Here is a 20,760-nt window from a genome sequence, read left to right as displayed (position 1 = left end):
ACACTTGCCCAGTCTTTGTATTAAACATACTTATTCAATATAATCTGGTTTATTCACTTTACAATTGTAAGATTTCTATCAGATGTGATTTTTGTACCTTCAGAACCTCCTGTTTTATGTCTTTGATGGTATAATTAACTTCTAAAGATTATGCTTTGCCATAGTCTTCAGTCAAAAGGTATCTGGTTGGCATTTTGAACCAAAGTTGAACTCTTTAGTGCTCAAAATAACTGACTCTTGGGAAAATAAAACCTTTGTAATTATTTTAAGAACAAAAGTTGAACTTTCTCAAAAGAAGTTAAGGATGTCAAGTTGTCTATTGGTTGTAAGAATCTAAATATAGCTAAAATTAATAATGTTCCCTTTTAAATACTACAGCCATAGTCTCATATCCCAGAAAACAGCCTACAATTACACTATAGAAAATATTAATGCTGCCCAGTATTTTCTCTTGTTTACTCCATAGCACTTAACACAATCACAAGCTATAAAGAATAAATAAATATGTATTTATTTAGTACTTATTTTCCGTTATATATCTTCCATGAGAATGTAATCTGAATAAGATCATAAATCACATTTGTCCTATTCATTCTTGTTTTCATCCATATTTTCTAGAAAATAGACACAAAATTAGTTAAAGAAAGATATGAACATAATACTATATTTTTATTCTTGTTGGACAATATAACACATGTTTCAAATATTTTATATAAACAGCTTTCTTACCTTAGAAGGTCATAGAAGATCCAAGATGGTGACTGGAACACAGCCACAGCCCTTCTGACCTCTGTGATCCAGGGACCTTGATAAGAAGCTGGAGACCTGCCTGATCGAGGTAAAACACCAGGGAGAGCTGAAACACCAGCGCTCTGAACCCCTAGCTCATGGGAGGCCTCTCCAGGCCACCTTATACTAAAAGAATAGCAGGCCCAGCAGGCTAAGCCCTGCCCCACAGGCTTGTGGGAGCCGCTGCTCCATACACAGTGGGATCTCCGATCCTCCAGCCCTGCTCCTTTGCGCTGCCAGGGCTGCACTACCCCAAACTCCCACCCCTCAGAACAGCAGGATTTCCATGGCATGAGCCCTTAGGGCCAAGGATCCACAGATATTTATGATCTCCGCTAGGCCATGCCCCCCTCCAGGGCCTGCACAGCCCTGCAAGATCTCTGCTCTGTGGGTACACACCTCCAAGGCCTACCCACTGGAGATACAAACTGCATGATCTCTGTTCTGCTGGGCTACGCCCCCAAGGCCTGCACAGCCCTGCACAACATTCACTCCTCTAGCCTGTGCCCCTAAGGCCTGCCAAGCCAGGGACCCACACAACCACGATCTTGTTCTGCTGGACCGTGCCTCCCCGAGCTTGTCAAGCCAGGGATCCACAGACATGCAGGATCACCACTCCGCCAGCCTGTGCCTTTCAGGCATGCCAAGCCCATGCTCCAAAAGCCCTCTACTTCACCTCAGCTAAAGGCCTCCACCCGAAGGCCAGTGGGACCCCACCCACCCTCCACTTGCTACAGGAAGGCTCCAAACCTACCTAAGAGACACACACAGACAGGTCTGGATGCTAAAGAACCCACATAAGAACAACTAAGACTGCAATTCTACTGTCCCAGAACTGGTGGCTTCTTTTTTTTCTTTTTTTTTTCATTTTCATTTTAATTTTTTTCCCTTCTTTAAGGGATTTGCTGCCTGTTTTACTGTTTGACCATCCACTACCTCTACACTTCTTTTTTTTCTCTTTTCCTCACTACTCTATTCCTTTTTATCTTTCCATCTCTCTCTCTCTCTTTTTTATCCTTCTTTCTTGGTTTTGTTAGTATTAATACTGTTACCCAGCTAATACTAAATTACACATAGTTCAGGGATAGAAATGTTACCTAGTGGAAATATGGGAAGAAGAAAAAGGGAAGGAAACCATTCTCTCCCCCAAAATAAAGAACTACAGGATTTAGAGCAAAGTGAAGAAAATGGATACCCAGACCCAGATTCCAATAAAAAAAAAAAGATAAACTATACCAAGGAACCCAATGAAGCCCACAAGAACCCTCTGAAAGAAGAAATCCTACAAGTAAGTAATGAGAATTTCATAGAGATGTTACTAGACATGGTCAACTGAAATGTACAGGAGGCACTCAAGAAATTCCAAGAGGACAAAAATAAAGAATATGAGAAAACACAAAAACAAATAAATGAAATCATAGAAGCCCTAAATAAATGCTAAACTGAAACTGAGACCACCACAAACACAGAGATAAATGAATTAAGGTCCAAAATTGACAATATTAAAGAGGAAGTAACCCATGATATGGAAAACCTCAGAAAAAAGAATGAAACAGAAATAAAAAACAAAATGGAAGACCATTCCAGCAGAATAGAACAAGCAGAAGACAGAATCTCAGAACTTGAAGATGAAATGACAATTAAAGGAAAAACTGAAGAACTATTAGTTAAACAACTCAAGACCTGTGAAAAGAAAATGCAAGAACTCACTGACTCCATCAAAAGACCAAATCTGAGAATCATGGGCATTGAAGAAAGAGTTGCAAGCAAAGGTAATGCATAATATATTCAACAAATTAATTACAGAAAATTTCCCAAATCTAGAGAAAACTATGCCCATTCAGGTACAGGAGTCCTCCAGAACACCAAACAGACCTGACCAAAACAGTACTACCTGATGACATATTATCATTAAAGCAACAAGTACAGAAACTAGAGAAAGAAAGGCAAACCCATCAAAATCACAGCAGACTTCTCAACAGAAACATGAAAAGCAAGAAGAGCATGAGTGAGGTCTTCCAAGCACTGAATGAAAGTAACTTCAACCCTAGGATACTCTACCCAGCAAAGCTATCATTCAAAATAGATGAAACAATAAAAGTCTTCCATGATAAGCAGAAACTAAAACAATATATGACTATTAAGCCATGACTACAAAAGATTCTTCAAGGAATTCTGTACACAGAAAATGAAAGGAAACAAAACCATGAAAGGGTAGGCAATATCAAACCACAGGAGAAGAAAAGGCAAGAAAACAAAGACTAACTGATTCAGCTACAAAACCCTTAATCAACAAAGACAGCTACATGACAGGGATCACCACGTACTTATCAATACTAACACTGAATGTTAATAGACTAAATTCCTCCATCAAAAGACATTGACTGGCAAACTGGATTAAAAAGGAAGATCCAACAATCTGCTGCCTACAGGAGACCCACCTCATTGACAGAAATAAGCACTGGCTGAAAGTGAAAGGCTGGAAGAAGATTTACCAAGCCAATGGTCTCCTGCCCAAAAGGCAGGGGTAGCAATACTTATCTCAGACAAAGTAGACTTCAAACCTACTTTGATCAAACAAGATAAAGAAGGACATTCCATACTAATAAAAGGGGAAATAGACCAAAAGGAAATAACAATTATCAACCTATGTGCACCCAATTTCATCAAACATACTCTGAAGAACCTAAAAACATATATAAACTCCAACACAGTGGTAGTGGGAGACTTTAATACCCCCTATCACCAATAGATAGGTCATCCAAACACAAAAATCAATAAAGAAATCCTAAAACTAAATCACACCATTGATCAAAAGGACCTAGATTATGTCTACAGAATATTTCATCCAACTTCTGCACAATATACATTCTTCTCAGCAGTCCATGGAACCTTCTCAAAAATTGATCATATCTTAGGGCATAAAGCAAGCCTCAGCAAATATAAGAAAATAGAAATAATCCCATGTATTCTGTATGACCACAATGCATTAAAACTAGAAATCAACAACAAAAACAGCAGTAAAAAACACACAAATAATTGGAAGCTGAACAACACATTACTCAACAATGAATGGGTCACTGATGAAATAAAAGAGGAAATTAAAACGTTCCTGGAAGTTAATGAAGATGAAAACACAACCTACTAGAACCTATGGGACACAGCAAAGGCAGTCCTGAGAGGAAAGTTTATAGCCATGGGTGCATATATCAAAAGGACTGAAAGATCTCAAATCAATGACCTAACACTACAGCTGAAACTCCTAGAAAAAAAGAACAAACAGACCCCAAAACAAGCCAAAGGAAAGAAATAATTAAAATAAGGGCTGAAATCAATGAAATAGAAACAAACAAACAAAAAAATACAAAGAATCAATGAAACAAAATGCTAGTTCTTTGAAAAAATAAACAAGATTGACAGACCCCTGGCAAACCTGACTAAAATGAGGAGAGGAAAAACCAAAATCGATAAAATCAGAAATTCAAAAGGAGAGATAACAACAAACACCATGGAAGTCCAGGAAATCATCAGAGACTACTTTGAGAACCTATATTCAAATAAATTTGAAAATCTCAAAGAAATGGACAGATTTCTAGAAACTTACAACCACCCAAAACTGAACCAAGAGGATATTGATCACCTGAATAGATCTATAATACAAAAAGAAATTGAAGCTGCCATCAAGAACCTCCCAAAAAAGAAAAGTCCAGGACTTGACAGATTCACTGCTGAATTCTATCAGACATTTAAAGAAGAGCTAATACCAACTCTCCTTAAACTGTTCCATGAAATAGAACAGGAAGGAACACTGCCTAACTCATTTTATGAAGCCGATATTAATCTCATCCCAAAACCAGACAAAGACACTTCCAAAAAGGAGAACTACAGGCCAATTTCCCTAATGAACACTGAAGCAAAAATCCTCAATAAAATAATGGCAAACCAAATCAAACAACACATCAGAAAGATCATTCACCACGACCAAGTTGGCTTCATCCCAGGGATGCATGGGTGGTTCAACATATGAGAATCAATAAACGTAATAAACCACATTAACAGAAGCAAAGACAAAAACCACTTGATCATCTCAATAGATGCAGAAAAAGCCTTTGATAAGATCCAACACAATTTCATGATAAAAGCTCTAAGAAAACAAGGAATAGAAAGAATGTACCTCAACATTGTAAAGGCTATATATGACAAACCTACAGCCAACATCATACTTAATGGTGAAAAACTGAAGCCATTCCCCCTAAAATCAGGAACTAGACAAGGGTGCCCACTATCTCCACTCCTATTCAACATAGTACTGGAATTTCTAGCCAGAGCAATTAGGCAAGAAGAAGAAATAAAAGGAACAGAAATAGATAAAGAAACTGTCAAAATATCCTTATTTGCAGACGATATGATCCTATACCTTAAAGACCCAAAAAACTCTATCCAAAAACTCTTAGACACCATAAACAGCTACAGTAAGGTGGCAGGTTACAAAATCAACCTACAAAAATCATTAGTTTTTCTATACTCCAACAATAAACAAACTGAGAAGGAACACATGGAAATAATTCCATTCACAATAGCCTCAAAAAAAATCAAATACCTAGGAGTAAATTTAACAAAGGATGTGAATGACCTCTACAAGGAGAACTACAAACACCTGAAGAAACAGATCGAGGAAGACTACAGAAGATGGAAACAGAAGATGGAAAGATCTCCCGTGCTCATGGATCAGTAGAATCAACATAGTAAAAATGGATAGACTACCGAAAGCAATCTACATGTTTAATACAATTCCCATCAAAATCCCAATGACTTTCATCACTGAGATTGAAAAATATGCCCTAAAATTCATTTGGAAACACAAGAGACCGCAATTAGCCAAGGCAATACTCAGCAAAAAGAGCAATGCTGGAGGTATCACAATACCTGACTTCAAACTATATTACAAAGCAATAGCAATAAAAACAGCATGGTAATGGCACAAAAACAGACATGAAGACCAGTGGAACAGAATAGAGGACCCAGATATGAATCCACACAACTACATCCACCTCATTTTTGACAAAGGTACCAAAAATATACTATGGAGAAAAGACAGCCTCTTCAACAAATGTTGCTGGGAAAAGTGGTTACTCATCTACAAGAAACTGAAACTAGATCCATGTCTATCACCCTTTACTAGTATCAACTCAAAATGGATCAAGGACCTAAATATCAGACTTGAAACTCTGAAATTACTCCAGGAAGGAGCATGAGACACTCTGGAACAAATAGGTATAGGCAAAGACTTCCTCAGTAGAACCTCAGCAACTAAGAGAAAGGATGGACAAATGGGACTACATAAAATTAAAAAGCTTCTGCACAACAAAAGAAATGGTCTCTAACTGAAAAGACCACCCACAGAGTGGGAGAAAATATTTTCCAGCTATACATCAGATGAGGGACTGATAACTAGAAAATACAGGGAACTTAAGAAACTAAACTCTCCTAAAATCAAAGAACCAATAAAGAAATGGGCAACTGAACTAAACAGAACATTTTCAAAAGAAGAAACTCAAATGGCCAAAAAACACATGAAAAAATGCTCACCATCTCTGGCCATAAAGGAAATGCAAATCAAAACCACACTAAGGTTCCACCTCAACCCTGTTCGAATAGCCATCATCCAAAACACCACCAACAGCATGTGCTGGCGAGGATGTGGGAAAAAAGGAATCCTAATCCACTGCTGGTGGGAATGCAAGCTGGTGCAACCACTCTGGAAAAAACTTTGGAGATTTCTTAAAAATCTAAACATAGACCTGCTGTATGATCCAGCAATTGCACTCCTGGGGATATACCCAAAAAAATGTGACACAGGTTACTCCAGAGGCACCTGCACACCCATGTTTATTGCAGCACTATTCACAATAACCAAGTTATGGAAACAGCCAAGATGCCCCACTACTGATGAATGGATTAAGAAAATGTGGTACTTGTACACAGTGGAATTTTACTCAGCAATGAAGAAAAATGAAATCTTATCATTTGCAGGTAAATGGATAGAACTGGAGAACATCATTCTGAGCAAGGTCAGCCAGGCCCAGATGACTGAAAATCATATGTTCTCCCTCATATGTGGACTTTGTATCTAGGGCAAATGCAGCAATGCTGTTGGACTTAGATCACAAGACAAGGGGAGAGCACAAATGGGAGATATAGGAATAGGTAGAAAATCCATAACATGAAAGCATTTGATGTCTCCACTCCAGAGGAACTAATACAGAAACCTTAAAATGACAGGTTATCATGAGCAGGGGATCAGGAACCAAGGCAAAGATCAGTTAGAGTTGAATCAACATGGGTCATAACACATGGGTACATGAAAGCAATAGTAGGAATCTTTCTGTATACCTATCTTTAACTCAACTAGCAAAAACGCTTTTTCTTTCTTATTATGCATTTGTCCTTTCTTCAACAAAATCAGTGATAAGGGTAGAACAGGACCTGCCTGAAACTGAAGAGGGGAAGTGGGGAAGACTGGGGGAGGGGGGCAGGGTGGAGAAATGACCCAACAATGTATACACATGTAAATAAATAAGCAAAAAAAGATAAAAAGAAAATAAAATGAAGTGTGATAAAATTTTAAAAAAAGGTCATAATGCACTAAAACATAGCTGACAGTTTTAATTTCCTCCCTTAGACGTTAGATATTAGAATTAGGTACTAAGACTAGTGGTTAACTGTCTGGATATGTTTCCTGTCTCCAATAACACTCACATTGCATTTAAATCCCAATATATCACGTTTTGGAATTATTTTCCCCAACTTTTGGCATGGTGCCTGTTCTGTTTGTGTTGACTCTTTTATTCCTCAAAACAAGCATTTGGAGATACTTGATTGAGTTAAATTAGCTAATTTTATTACATTTCTGTAATACATTCCAGTCATTAGAAATAAAGTAGGACCAGTGAGCCTTCACATATCTTTTAAAAAGTGGAAAAACTATTCTGGACTTTATTACTTAATGGTTGTACACTATGCCTTTGGGTATTATTGTTAATGTCTTTGAAAAAATGAAGAAACAGAGATCAAAAATGTTGGGTAACTTTTCAAACATTTAATGATTTTCTATCTGTTCCTATTTGCCAATTCATACTTTATTACAAACAGGAACATATATAAATGTATTAAGCTCACTAAAGCATTGACTTTGGAGCTCAAATGGGTTGGACCTGCACTCTGGCTGCCATCAAACCTGGTTGCTTGATAACCTTTCTGATCCTCACTTTTTTCACTTGTACATTAAAGAAATGGTTCTTAAATCATGGTCTATTGTAGTTGATCTTAGCATTGACATCATGCATTTATCAGAGAAGATCAAACATTTTAGGGTCATTCTGCTAGTAAGTCACTAGTAATCTGAGAAGTGTTGTAACTACACAGTGATTGAATGTACTTGAACAGACACTGTTCTCTTTGCAATTTCTAAGAATATACTTTGTTTTTCACATGGATAATTTCTTGTAGCCCTCCTTCTTCTGTGAAACTTACCCCTAACAACATCTGTGACTTTTTACCTTGCCAGAAACTCTCTTTTACTTGGTTTTTCTTATTTCCATATCAGCTAGCCATCCACAAAGCATTTTGCTGTACCTTTTTCTATGGATACTCCTTTGATTAGATTGACCTTTTATGGTTTTGACCTTGGAAATATATAAAAAATCCACTGCCAGTCAAGCTTTAATCTTCATGTTCCACTGACAGCCCTGCCCACCAGACACAATATCATTACAAAACATCTCAGTGACAAGGAATGATATTTTATAGTTTCTTGAGTTGTTCCCCAATTTCTAGTGTGTTTGCCCTTGAAACTTCCAGTGAATAATAAATACTATCCTAGTATAACCAATAAACATGTTAATATTTTATTTAGTAGAAAGAGAATACCATTTCCTTACTATTAAAAAATCAGTGGTTCCTAAGATCTAAAACATAGGAATGAATAAGGTAAGGGTGGGCCTCCTACACTAAGGCCTTGAAACATAATACAGAACTCTGTCCTCTTTCTTTTTCCTTTGTTCTATCTTTCTTTTGAATTTTCATTATTGTTTTCTTTTCTCCTGGGTAGATATATTTGGAGGCCCTGGGTGTGCAGCATATCAGTTAGCAAAGTAAAATCAGGTCTCTGGTAGATGGATCCTAAGAACACAAGAGATGTGGTAAGAAAGTAAGAGGCTAGTAGAGGAGGACAATTCAATTATGTCCTTTTTAAAATTTAATTTTCTTTGATATATATTTATGCATATTTATGAGGTACACTGGGATGTTTTGATTCACATATATATTGAGTAATGATCAACTCACGGTAATCAGTATATCCATCACCTTAAACCTTTTGTGTTGTTAGTACTGGGTTGAGAACTCAAAGCCTCACACTACCTAGGCAGGGAATCTACCACTTCAGCCATACTGCCAGACCTTTTTTGACTTAGTTATTTTTTTATTGCCAATGCATTTGGAATCATATTAAAAACTCTTTAGCATAGCCAATATCCTGATCTACCTCCCCTATGTTTTCTTGAATAGTTTCATAGTTTTCAATCTTACATTTAAGTCTTTGTCAGCCTCTCCAGATACAGTCACTGCCTCATTAGTTCTCTGTTGGCTATGTTTGCAAGGTCATATTTCTTGATGTAATTTAAAAGTCTTTAAAGGTATAATATCCTTACTGCTTAAGATAATAATCCTAGGGTAAGTTTTAAAAAATATTACATTTTGTTTTCTCCACAGCAGCTTAAGATCTATTGTCTCAATTGACTATATATATATATGACCTTTTGTAATAGACAGCACAGGGTATAAAAAATTGATCCAGTTTTCTAAATGAGACTTGGAGAAGCTAAATGACTTCTGTGAGGTCACAGAATTAGTAAAGGTCTTTTCTGCTCTTTTCATCCATCCTATGCCTTAAGGACACTCCAGGGATTCCCACAAAGCTCCATATAGTGATGTTAATGTCTAGAAGAGCATCTAGGGAGTCATGGTCTCATTGTTTGGTCTGTTTTTCTGTATCTAGAGATATGGTAGAATCTGATAAGCCTTAGTTGAAATACTATAGCATTGGTTTTTTAGTTATTTTCCCAACTGCGTAACATCCAGACAATATCTGCATCAGGAACCATCTTTAGGATGACTTTGCAGCCTCAGGTGTGACTTACGTCACAGCTCTGCATGAGGTTTAGCAGAACTCAAGTAGGGAATATTCAGGACTGGTCAACTTCAGCAGCAGCAACGAAAGAGAGAGAGAGAGAGAGAGAGAGAGAGAGAGAGAGAGAGAGAGAGAGAGAGACAGAGAGAGAAAGAGACAGAGAGAGAAAGGGAAAAGAAAAAAGGAAAGAAGAAAAGAAAAGCAGAGCTCAACAAGAATCAGAAATGACCTTTCCTGTTTTAGACTTTTTCTCACTAATATATACTGAGGCATTAATTTTAACATTCAGTACTGATCTTCAGTGAGGGAATTTTATTCTAGAGTTGCTATGCATATTATATATGCATATTATAGGGAAGACCTATGATAACTGGGCACCAATGCGTGTAAAGCATTTGGCTAGATGCTTTAAAATCAATATTTTATTTAATATTAGTGAAATTGTAAGAAAGTTATTTTAGCCTACACTATGAAAATTGAGCCAAGAGGGTGACTTCAATTTTATTTAAGTAATCAAGCTGAGGATTAATTAGGACAAAATCCATTACAATCTGTTGTCTAAAATACAAGTTAATCAATTCTGATTTGTTAATCAATTTGTTGTTAAAACAATGTATTTAATTATACATCTATTTTCCTTATATCTTTTTTATTTCTATATTATAGTTTTGATGCTCCAAGCTGCATTACTGCTAACACTACTATTATATTTTTCAATAGTTTAGTTTTTCTTAATGTTTGAACTTGAAACTAATGAGTCGAAGCAAGAATCCATATTTGGACAAATGTTTCCCCATCAGTGGACTCTATTAATACAGCTGTTTTACACTTGGTTCTGTGAAAAGCTAACATTTCAATGATGACATTTCAGGTTAATATTGGAAGCCACACATCCCCCTTTCATTTATTATTTATTTACTTACTTATTTACTTATTTTATTTATTTTGGCAGTACTGGGATTTGAACTCAGGGCCCTGTGCTTGCTTGACAAATGTTCTAGCACTTAAGCCATGCCTCCTGCTCCATTTGCTTTAGTGGTTTTTCATATACGGTCTATCTAATGTTTTTTGCCTGGCACCTGAATGTAATCTTCCTACCTATACTTCCTGTGTAGCTAGGATGAAAGGTTGGCACCACCATGAAGAGTGAAGTCATGGTTCTTAATAATTATGATGATAAGTAAAATTTTAATTATTGGAACGTTATTTTCTAAAATTATGTTGTATAATATTTGCAACAAGCACAGAAGTTAAGGAATATGATCCACATTCTATGGAACTGTGATCTGAAATGAAGAATCAAATTACCAGTACAAACTAGTTATGCAAATTGTAAATGATGAGGCTTCCATTTGAAAAGAGCTCTTATTGACTTCTATATCCATTCTGGGTTCAGAGTTGCTTGCAGCCCTCAGACTTAAGCATTTCTTTGTGAAAAATAAGCAATGTTTTGTGTGTCACCAGCTTCTTAGTTTTATAAATGTGAAGTTGTGATGCAGGTACCAGCTCGAGACAGAACATTAGCTCCAAAGAGGTAAAATTCTGAAAAGACATGTCATGAAATTTAACTGGTTAATGGTTAATGATTTTTTTTGTAGACTTGTTTCATTTTTTTATTATGAGCAAGAGATAGTACTGTGAGAACTGGTACAAAACCAAATGGCCAACCGTTGCAATTCTAACTCTTTCTAGGTATCTCTACTGAATCCAATATGCTTTAAAGATGGAAAAAAAATTTCTGGCAATCAAGATAATGCAAATTTATGTTAACAGGATCTTGCACCAGTATTCTTATACTCCAAATTTATCACAGAAACCTTCAATGAATTCTTACCATGAGGAAATTGGCAGTCTGGCACAAGAATCTGCCTCAAAATATCAAGATCCATTTAAAAGATTAGCTAATGTTCATATATTTTAAGAGAGGCATGAGTTGTATGTCCTGGATTCATACACATGAGGCAAAGACAAGACCATGACTGAAAACAGCAAGCTATTTTTATTCTGAGATAAAAAATTTATTCCGTGTAAAAGTTGGAAAGGACTTTAGAAACATGTGGATTTGATTATTATTAATAATAATTCTTAATAATAATAATATTGGAGACACAGTTATTGGAAAAGAAGAAGTAAAATTCTGGCAGCATGATAGTACCCTTGAAAAAATTTAGAGAATTAACAAATAAAACTAACATACTCATAAAGTAAGAGTTTACCTAAATTAGCTAATACAAAATTAACACAAAGAAAGCTATAGCATTCATAATTCATATGAATATGATTTATAATCATATTCAAATGATAACCAGCTTTATGATTTAATGGTAGAAGAAATCACACATATAATAGAAGTAAAAAATAAAAATATTTCAGAATATATCTAACAGGAAACTGACAAAATCCATAGGAAAAGTATGTCAATTCTCTTTAAGTTAAAATATACATTCAATCCAAATTACCATTCCTATAAGCTTTCCTATTATTAAAGTTTTTAAGGAAAAATAAAAAGAGAAAAAAAATAAAGAAAATTGAAAATAAAGCAAAGGAGGGCACTAAACTAAGGAAAAACCAACCAAACAACCAAAGAAAAACTCCAAATGTCTGAGAGAATTAAATGTAAAAATGAAATCATTCAAGTAACAACCCAAATGGAGTTTTAAAAAATCTGTACTTATGTAAAGATATTTACCTATGAGTAAATTTAAATAAAAAACTTCATAAAACATGAAATATAGACATTTTCTTTTTTTCCTTGTAGTTATTCAGATTCCTCAGAACCATTTATAAAAAGCAAAACCTTTTGAACAGTAAAAACTGCATAATCAAAGTCAAGAGAGAAAACAAGCAATTAGAAAATGTTTATAATGCATGTCAAAGATAAAAGTCTAATATTCCATATAAACACTACTGCATAAAAATTTATATGCATAGCTGGGCATGGTGTCACATATCTATAATCCAAGTACTTGGGAGGATGCTGAGACAGGAGAATTATAATTTCAAGGTCAATCTCGGGTAAATAATGAGACCCTGCCTTAAAAAATTAATAAATGGAGTTTTATAACTATTAGTTAATAATGTATAAATGTGCATGTGGGATATTAACCTGTAATAGTTATTATATTGAAAATATCATGCATTACAGATGATATATTATTTACAAATATATTTATAAATATATACATGAAATTCTTTAAAATTCAGGGGGAAAGACTCAAATCTGAAAAACAATTGACCAAAGAAATGATCAAATAGTTCACAAAAAATTCTATGAGAAAAAAACCCTGATATCACTTATAAGAGAAATGGAGCTTTAAACTACACTCAGATATCATTTCTCACTCATCAGTCTGGAAAAAAAAAGTTTGACAAAATCTGCTATTGACAAGGCTGTAGGGAAACAGTCACGCCTCTGCATTTCAGGTGGGAATACAAATTAAAACAACATTTATGGTGGGATATTCAGTGAAACTACTTATGCATGTGACCCAGCAACTCATTTTGTAGCCATCTACTCTATAGATAAGCTTTCAACAGCACTGGAAATAGATCTGTACAAGGTTATTAATTGAAGCATTGTTTAGAATTAGAAAATATCAGAATTAACTCAAATGCTCATAAATAGGAAATTGGTTGAATAAACTATGATGCATACAGATAACACATTGTGGTGCAGCTACAATAAATAATGAGAAGCAAAAGGATGCAATGTCCAAGATATATTGTTAACTGAAAGAGGCAAGGTGCAAATGAATATTCACATTTACAGTTAGCTACTGTGTAAGAAAGCTAAAATAAGAAAATTAACATGCATTTCCATTATTTTTTCTTTCTTTAAAAAACATTTCATTTGTATATAATAGTTATACAGGGGTTGATATTTCCATATAGACATACAGTGTACCCTGTTTTGGTTTATCCCCTCCATTAATCTCCATGTTTTCTCACTCCCCTTCTTGAAATGACTTCAATAGGATTCAATGTTCCATATTCATTCATGTATAGAAAGTACATCAACCATATCACCCTCTTCATTTTCCCTCTCACTTCCTCTGTTACCCTGCCCTTAACATGACCTCTTTTACATTTCTGTCCATTGTTTATTGTCTTTGCATTGTTCAGTGGGGATTTGTCTTGGTATTTTACCTGTAAATACATCATACTTCAAACCCCCTCTATTACTCTTCCTTACCCTTTTTCCCCTACCCTGTATTGTTCAACTGCCTTCAGTGTGTTTCATTGTTTCTTGTTCCTGCACAAATGTGATGGATTTCTATATTATTTAGTCTCTATCATTCCTTTTTTCATTTCTCTTTTCTTAGTCCTTTAGTTTCCTCTAAGAGTTCCACTTTTGGAAATATATATAGCAATTGCATTTGGATCTATCTTCCACATATGTTTGTGAACATTTTTCTAGTGTTTGAAAATGAAGTGGAAGAATTGGACAGAAGCCTTATACTTTCCTGTTATTTTTTTGTATAATTCTTACTTTAGGAGCATGTTAATATATTATATATCCAAAAAATATACAAATTAACTAGTCAAGACATGGAGGGAAATTTTAAATGGAATAGGAACAAAAATTCATAAAGTTAATAGTGTTTCAAAGGAAGAATATACCAATTGAAGGTACGATGTTTATACAAAAAGTAACATTTGGACATTGTTTATACTCTCAGACTAAAGACAAAGAACTGTAAACAAACACTGAGCTTTACTTGCTAGGGTTTTTCTCGTACAAGTATTTGTTAATATTTCTGAAACTACTTTTGTGTTTTCTAGGAATGAACAAATAAGAACAGATGGTTAAGAAAATTTCAGAAAACTGAAATTAATCCTGTGAACTTATGTTCATACTGAAGGTGTCGGTACAAATTCATGAGGCGTATAGATAGATGATAGATAGTTGATAGATGTTAGATAGATAGATAGATAGTATGTATGTATGTACGTTCCACATATTTTCTAGCAATGTTCCCCAAAGTTCCTAAAAACTATGACACTTAGGTAGCAATGAGCATACTTAGCACCCAGATCCAAGTTTCTTAATTATAAACATAAATAGGAGAAAAAAACCCTTTTCTTTCTAGTAAAATGTCAATGAACAAATGTAGAAACATCACTCAAGTAAGAATATTACAATTTGGTAAGCATCAGAGTAAAAACTGAGTTAAACAAAAACATGAAGGTAGTAATAAACTCTATGAGGAACAAGATATTTACATAGTCTCAAAGTATTTTCTCAAAAGGTACTTATTAATGACAAGAAGAACTTCTCAGTGAGATATGACAGACATCACCTTATCCAAGTGATCAATGTCAACATCATCATTAATGGGAAAAACTGATGTCATTTACCTCCAGATAAGACACACTAAGAAAGTCATATCATCACTTCTGATATATTTCTGCTGAAAATTAGTTACCTAAATCTTATCACAAGCAAATATCAACTAGTTCAAACAGTTATCATCCTGTATTTTTCAAAAATTTACCATCACATAAGTCACAGATAATCTAAAAGAGAATGCCTGATCCTGAATTGGATACAGATATATAATAAAGCTCATTAATTCTTTTGAAATTTGAATAGGAGTTGTAGATTAGATAAGATTATGGTACAATTGTTTACACTATTTTGGTAATTGTACTGTGGTTATACAGGTGAGTATCTTTGTTCTTAAGAAATACTAAAGTATTTAGCAACATAATAGGATTATGACTGTGACATTTTGTAATTTCTTAAAAAAATTATAGCACACAAACAGAATGGTGAATCAAATGTGACAAAAAGTTAATAACTACAGAATTTGGATGAGAGAACATTAGAGTTCTTTATGCTATTCTTGTAGCTTTTCTATAAGATTAAATTTATTTAAAAGTAAAAATATTACAAAAACAGCAAGAATGAATTAATTAAGATGATGTTCTAGAAAGTAACATTCTTCTTTTTCATCAGATTCCTGAGACTTACAGTTTTCCCCACTAAGCATCTGCAAATACTGAAAAATGGTTCCCAGAAGTGAAAGGGAAAAAATACCAAGGTCTGGTGTGATGGGAAGGGTGAGAACATTACCCAGCCCCTTTAATAAGTGCCTTTCTTCAGATGCTACTTATATAGGACAGCAAGAGCAAGAACCTACTCCAGATAAGGTCCTATTAAAAGCAGACTAGATCTAAAAATTAATTTCTTATCACCTTACCTCACCAAAGTGGTCCATGGGTCATGACAGGATTATATAAACTGAGATAGAACACCTTGTTGTCTGACCACCTCAAATGATACTTTACTGTGTATTTCATTTGCATTCTATATTTTGGGAGCCACTCTGTTATAATTACACAGTGCAAATTGGAGAAGGTTGAGTCATGGCTTTCTATTTGAAATCACAATATGCCAACATGTTCAGAAGACCACGTGTCTGAGAGATGTCTGCTTTGAGGAAACACCAGAATTCTCATAGTTCTAATGCTCAGAGACCGACAAACAGAATCTATTGAGACTTTGTCCTGGATAGAGTCTCTGACCCCAAATAAGGACAAGATTAATCACTTTACCTCTTCAAGCATAAAAACTGTAAACACACCATCATGCAGTGTATTTCAAAATGAGCTCAGAGTTACAACATAAATGTAAAGAAGTCAGAGTTCTCACTTTGTAATGATTAATATGTCAAAGGTTTTTTTGCAAATTATCAACATTAAATTTTCATTTCTTTATTTATGCTTTGCCTAGGTTCACTAATGGCCTAGACTTGGAGTTAGTTTGCCTATTCATCGGGTAGCATCATATCAACAAGGGAACAAGGCACCCCCACCATGAAGCACATCTTCCTAACCTGTATTAGAATTATCTGGAAAGATGAGTACTCCAATCTGTATTAAGAAGAAATGCAACTTGTGAGTCATCATTACTGCATTACTAATGGGTTTGTATGATTTCTCAATTATGTGCATGCATACAATTGAGATTTGGAGAAGAAGTTTTAGTTTTCTTAAGATGTTTTTTTAATGCCAAGGAGAGTGTAGCTATGCATTTATTTATGTCTAGAAAACTTTCTTATGGCATGATTCTGTTGTGAGATTTCCAATGAAGCCAGAAAATACAGCAAAACGAAGGTGATACCCAAGTGCCAAAGAGAAAGATATGTAGAATAAAAAAGGAAGGTATTTTTTTGGGCCTCAAGAAATTTGGAAACAAAGGACCATACTAAGTATTTAATGATAAAACTCCCTCTAATGCATTCTTATCTCCAAGTCCTTTTGAAATTAACAAGTAACACTAAGAACCATTTTGAGTCAGGAGCATTGAAGTTATGATACACTGAGCTTGTAGAGCTGTGACCTGAAGACTTTGGTATTTTCCTATAGCAGTTCCATACCTATTACTAAATAATTTCTTAAAGCTATTTTCTGGCTCTCCTTTCCCAGCATGAGCTCTCCCTCACAGTATAGCTAAAGTGCCTTGATGGGTCTTCCCTTACCTGAAGCAGTTTTGTGTTTTTCTTCCTCCTTGAGACATATGAGGATGTTCTGCTAGGAGCAGACATATAAAGAAAGAAAAGGAAGGAAGGAAAGGAGGAAAAGAAAGGAAGAAAGAAGGAAAATTGGATAAACCAAAAGGTTTAACAGAATTTGCTTGGAAGTCCATTCAGGGTTTTGTCATTCCAAGATGGTCATATAAAATTTTCAAATGAGGACTTAGCTCTATTTTGGGAAAGCTATGGATTTTACTTATTCTGTAAAATAATCCAAATAACATTAATAATGATATTTTACATTTATTTGGGATTTATATTAGTTTCTCAACACAACTAGGCTTCACAGAAATTTTGAATAAATTTTCAGTTGTTTTTTTCATCTCCCATGTACAGTACTCCATATCTGTGGATTCTATATCCAAGTATTCAACCAAATACAAATCAAAAATATTCAGAAAAACAAATTGCTTCTATACCAAACAAGTCATTGTTCCCTAAACAATACAATATAGCAGCTATTTTATATTGTATTGAGTATTGCATAATCTAGATATCAATTAAAGTTGCAAAAGCTTTATACAAATGATTCTATTTTATATAAGGGACTTGAGCATCCTCAGATTTTGGTATCTGTATGGGTTCCTAGAACAAATCTATGAATAACAAGCAGCAATGTTTCCAATGTAAAAACTCAAGGAGACAACTTTCTATAACAAATACTTACAAATTTAGATAGCACACAGGGGAACCATTACAATAGAAAATTTCATGCATAATTTGCCTCTCTGGCATAACATTTGAGAAAATCCAGGCCAGAGGCACACTGATCCTGAAGATTCCTTCTTTGCTTGCCTGTATAACTTTATTTAAGTGGTCTCTTATACAACACCCTATTGTTCAATCCAGCTACCTCATTCTTCAAGGTTAGATTAAATTCCATATTGTGCCTTTCAGTTTCCACAAAATTTCACCTTCTTACTTAAACTCGCAAGGCACTGTACTTTTATCATTGGAACCATTCACTTTCTCTTCCATATTAGAATCACAAGTGTTGGAATCAGACTGATCTAAGGTTTGAATCTAAGTTCTTCCACTTAGTGCTATATGACCTTGGGGTTTTTAAGCCCTCTAAACTCTCCTTTTTTCTTTTGTAAAGTGGTGGTAGTTACACTTAATCAAAAATGAATGAATGACTTAAGTAAAAGGTATAGCACCATAATATAGAAAATAGAAATAGGAAAATAATAAATGTTTCATTTATTGTTATCGTGACTAATAGGAAGCTGGAATACACCAAGATGGAATATGAAATAAAAGCACATGTTTGTAATATTAAAGCTAAGTTTCTAAACTCTATCTTATTTGCATGAGATTGTCTGAATTTCTTAACACACATCTACCAGCATTTATACAATTTTCATAAAATACACAGAGCTTCTTTAATGAAGGTGGCTTCCCAGCATCACCACAGTATTTGCCTAGAATGAGCCTCTCCTAGCATTTGAAAAAAATTTTTCATCCTTTAGTCAGTCATGAGGTCTGCCTTTTCCCAGCATAATTTTAAAATGTCTTCCAGGTAAAAACCCACATTTTAACATTATTAAGTGGTGTTAGTTAACTTTATAGCTGTAACTTGTCACTTTCTCCCCAGACAGTGTATAATAATCTTGAAATCTGCATAAATTTCTTATTACCTTGAACATAAGTTTTGTACAATATCTCACTATTTTGACTATTGTCTGCATAAGAAAATCTTTCTTGTATTTTACTTTCTATTTCATCCAGTACTTTCCTTTGGGAGCAACAGTGCAAATGCCCAAAGACGGAATTCAGAGAAGAGAAGCCTATGGCTTGGATAAGCCATATCACAAAGGAGAAATCTCTGAGTAGTCCACAACTGGGTTTGTTTCCAATATGACTCAGCCTCTATTTTATTTATTGTTTCTGAATTGGGGTAGAATTCTACCTTAAGAGAAATGCTTCAACTTTTAAGAATAAAGTAGTAGTTTACTTTTTTTCCTCAGTCTCAATATTACACCTAAGGGGCAAATTTCATTTTCCACTCTGAAAAGAGTGCAACAGAATCTATGCTCATGAATCATTGATTGTGGATGATGTCTTTTCTTAGGTCCAATGTCAGTTGTCAGAGAGGTTTGGCCAAATCAAAAAGAAACACCATCAACCCACCTACCTAAATTTACATAAAGATGGAGGCAAGGAGAGAGACAGAGAGACAGAGAGAGAGAGAGAGAGAGAAAGAGAGAGACAGAGAGAGAGAGCCTTAAAACAGTTTGGCAGCCTGCTATTTTTTCCTATAAAGTCATAAAGCTTAATTCAAAAATTTCCTGGAATTTATAGTGCCAGAGGCTAAGCTAAAAATAATTTTCTCTCATTAGATCTTGTAGTTTAACCTCTGAAATAGAAGGTTTGTGACAGATACATCAAGACTCCAACTCACAAAGGCACCATTCAAAAAGGAAAAAGAATAAAGGGAAACTGTTACCATGAAATGACCCATAGAGAATCAAAGAGACAAAGAAGACTATTTCTGTAGTTTTCTGAGACCAAGTATAAGGTTGCTGAGCTGTTCCAGGTGGATCATTCCTGTCAGCTCTAAATGCATCATGTGCTAAAAGAGCATAAAATTCTATATGGTAGCAAAGCTTTGAAAGTTGAAATTTTAGTAGACAATGACATGAATGGCATTAGGTGTAAAGAAAAAGCAGGGTTTGTTCAATAACCCCAGTAAAATTAATAATTGGTGATTGTCTTTTCATCTTCTTTCCTAAACACTGTGCAAAGCTTTGGCATTATCTTGTAGAACAGACAAAATACACACAGAGCACAAAAGCAAAGCATAAACACCTAACCAACAAGCTACTCCAAAAAAAATCTGAAAGTAAGAAGAAGGGCAAGTTTAGTTTTGCAGTAACGTCTTCTACAGTTTTATATTTTTTTAACTGTAACTTTGTAACCAAACAAGGTACTATTACATTATTCAAGATTCTGTCACATATAAAAACAAATTCTAATATTCTATGTTATCTTTTCAGTCATATTTATGATCATATTGTTAGTAGAGAAGAAGAGAAGGGGACTCATGTATCCATTAGGATTCAATCAGATTAGCAGAGATACCATGAGAGATGCAGAATAAGAAAATATAATAAGGAATAAACTATCCACAATTTGGAAAGCCAAAGAAAAAGTCTATGTAAATTCCCATTCTGAGGCATGAAGTGCCATAAATCTGTAGAACCAGTACTTGGGAAGAAATCCTGGACATAAAGTCATAGTGAG

General features: G+C 34.7%; 1 long non-coding RNA gene across 1 annotated transcript in view; it reads left to right on the top strand.

The window, feature by feature from the left end:
• Window positions 1-742: 742 nt before the first annotated feature.
• LOC141421504 (uncharacterized) overlaps window positions 743-20,760 on the top strand; it is a 36,186-nt gene continuing 16,168 nt past the window's right edge. Inside the window, exons 1-2 of the long non-coding RNA XR_012446061.1 lie at window positions 743-838; window positions 16,716-16,908. This is a non-coding gene — a long non-coding RNA (uncharacterized lncRNA). The remainder of the gene's footprint in view (window positions 839-16,715; window positions 16,909-20,760) is intronic.

This window comes from Castor canadensis, chromosome 1 (assembly GCF_047511655.1).
Source record: "Castor canadensis chromosome 1, mCasCan1.hap1v2, whole genome shotgun sequence".
Classification (NCBI taxonomy): Eukaryota; Metazoa; Chordata; class Mammalia; order Rodentia; family Castoridae; genus Castor; species Castor canadensis.
Note: the sequence above shows the minus strand (reverse complement) of the source record. Positions and strands in the feature narration are given on the sequence as shown.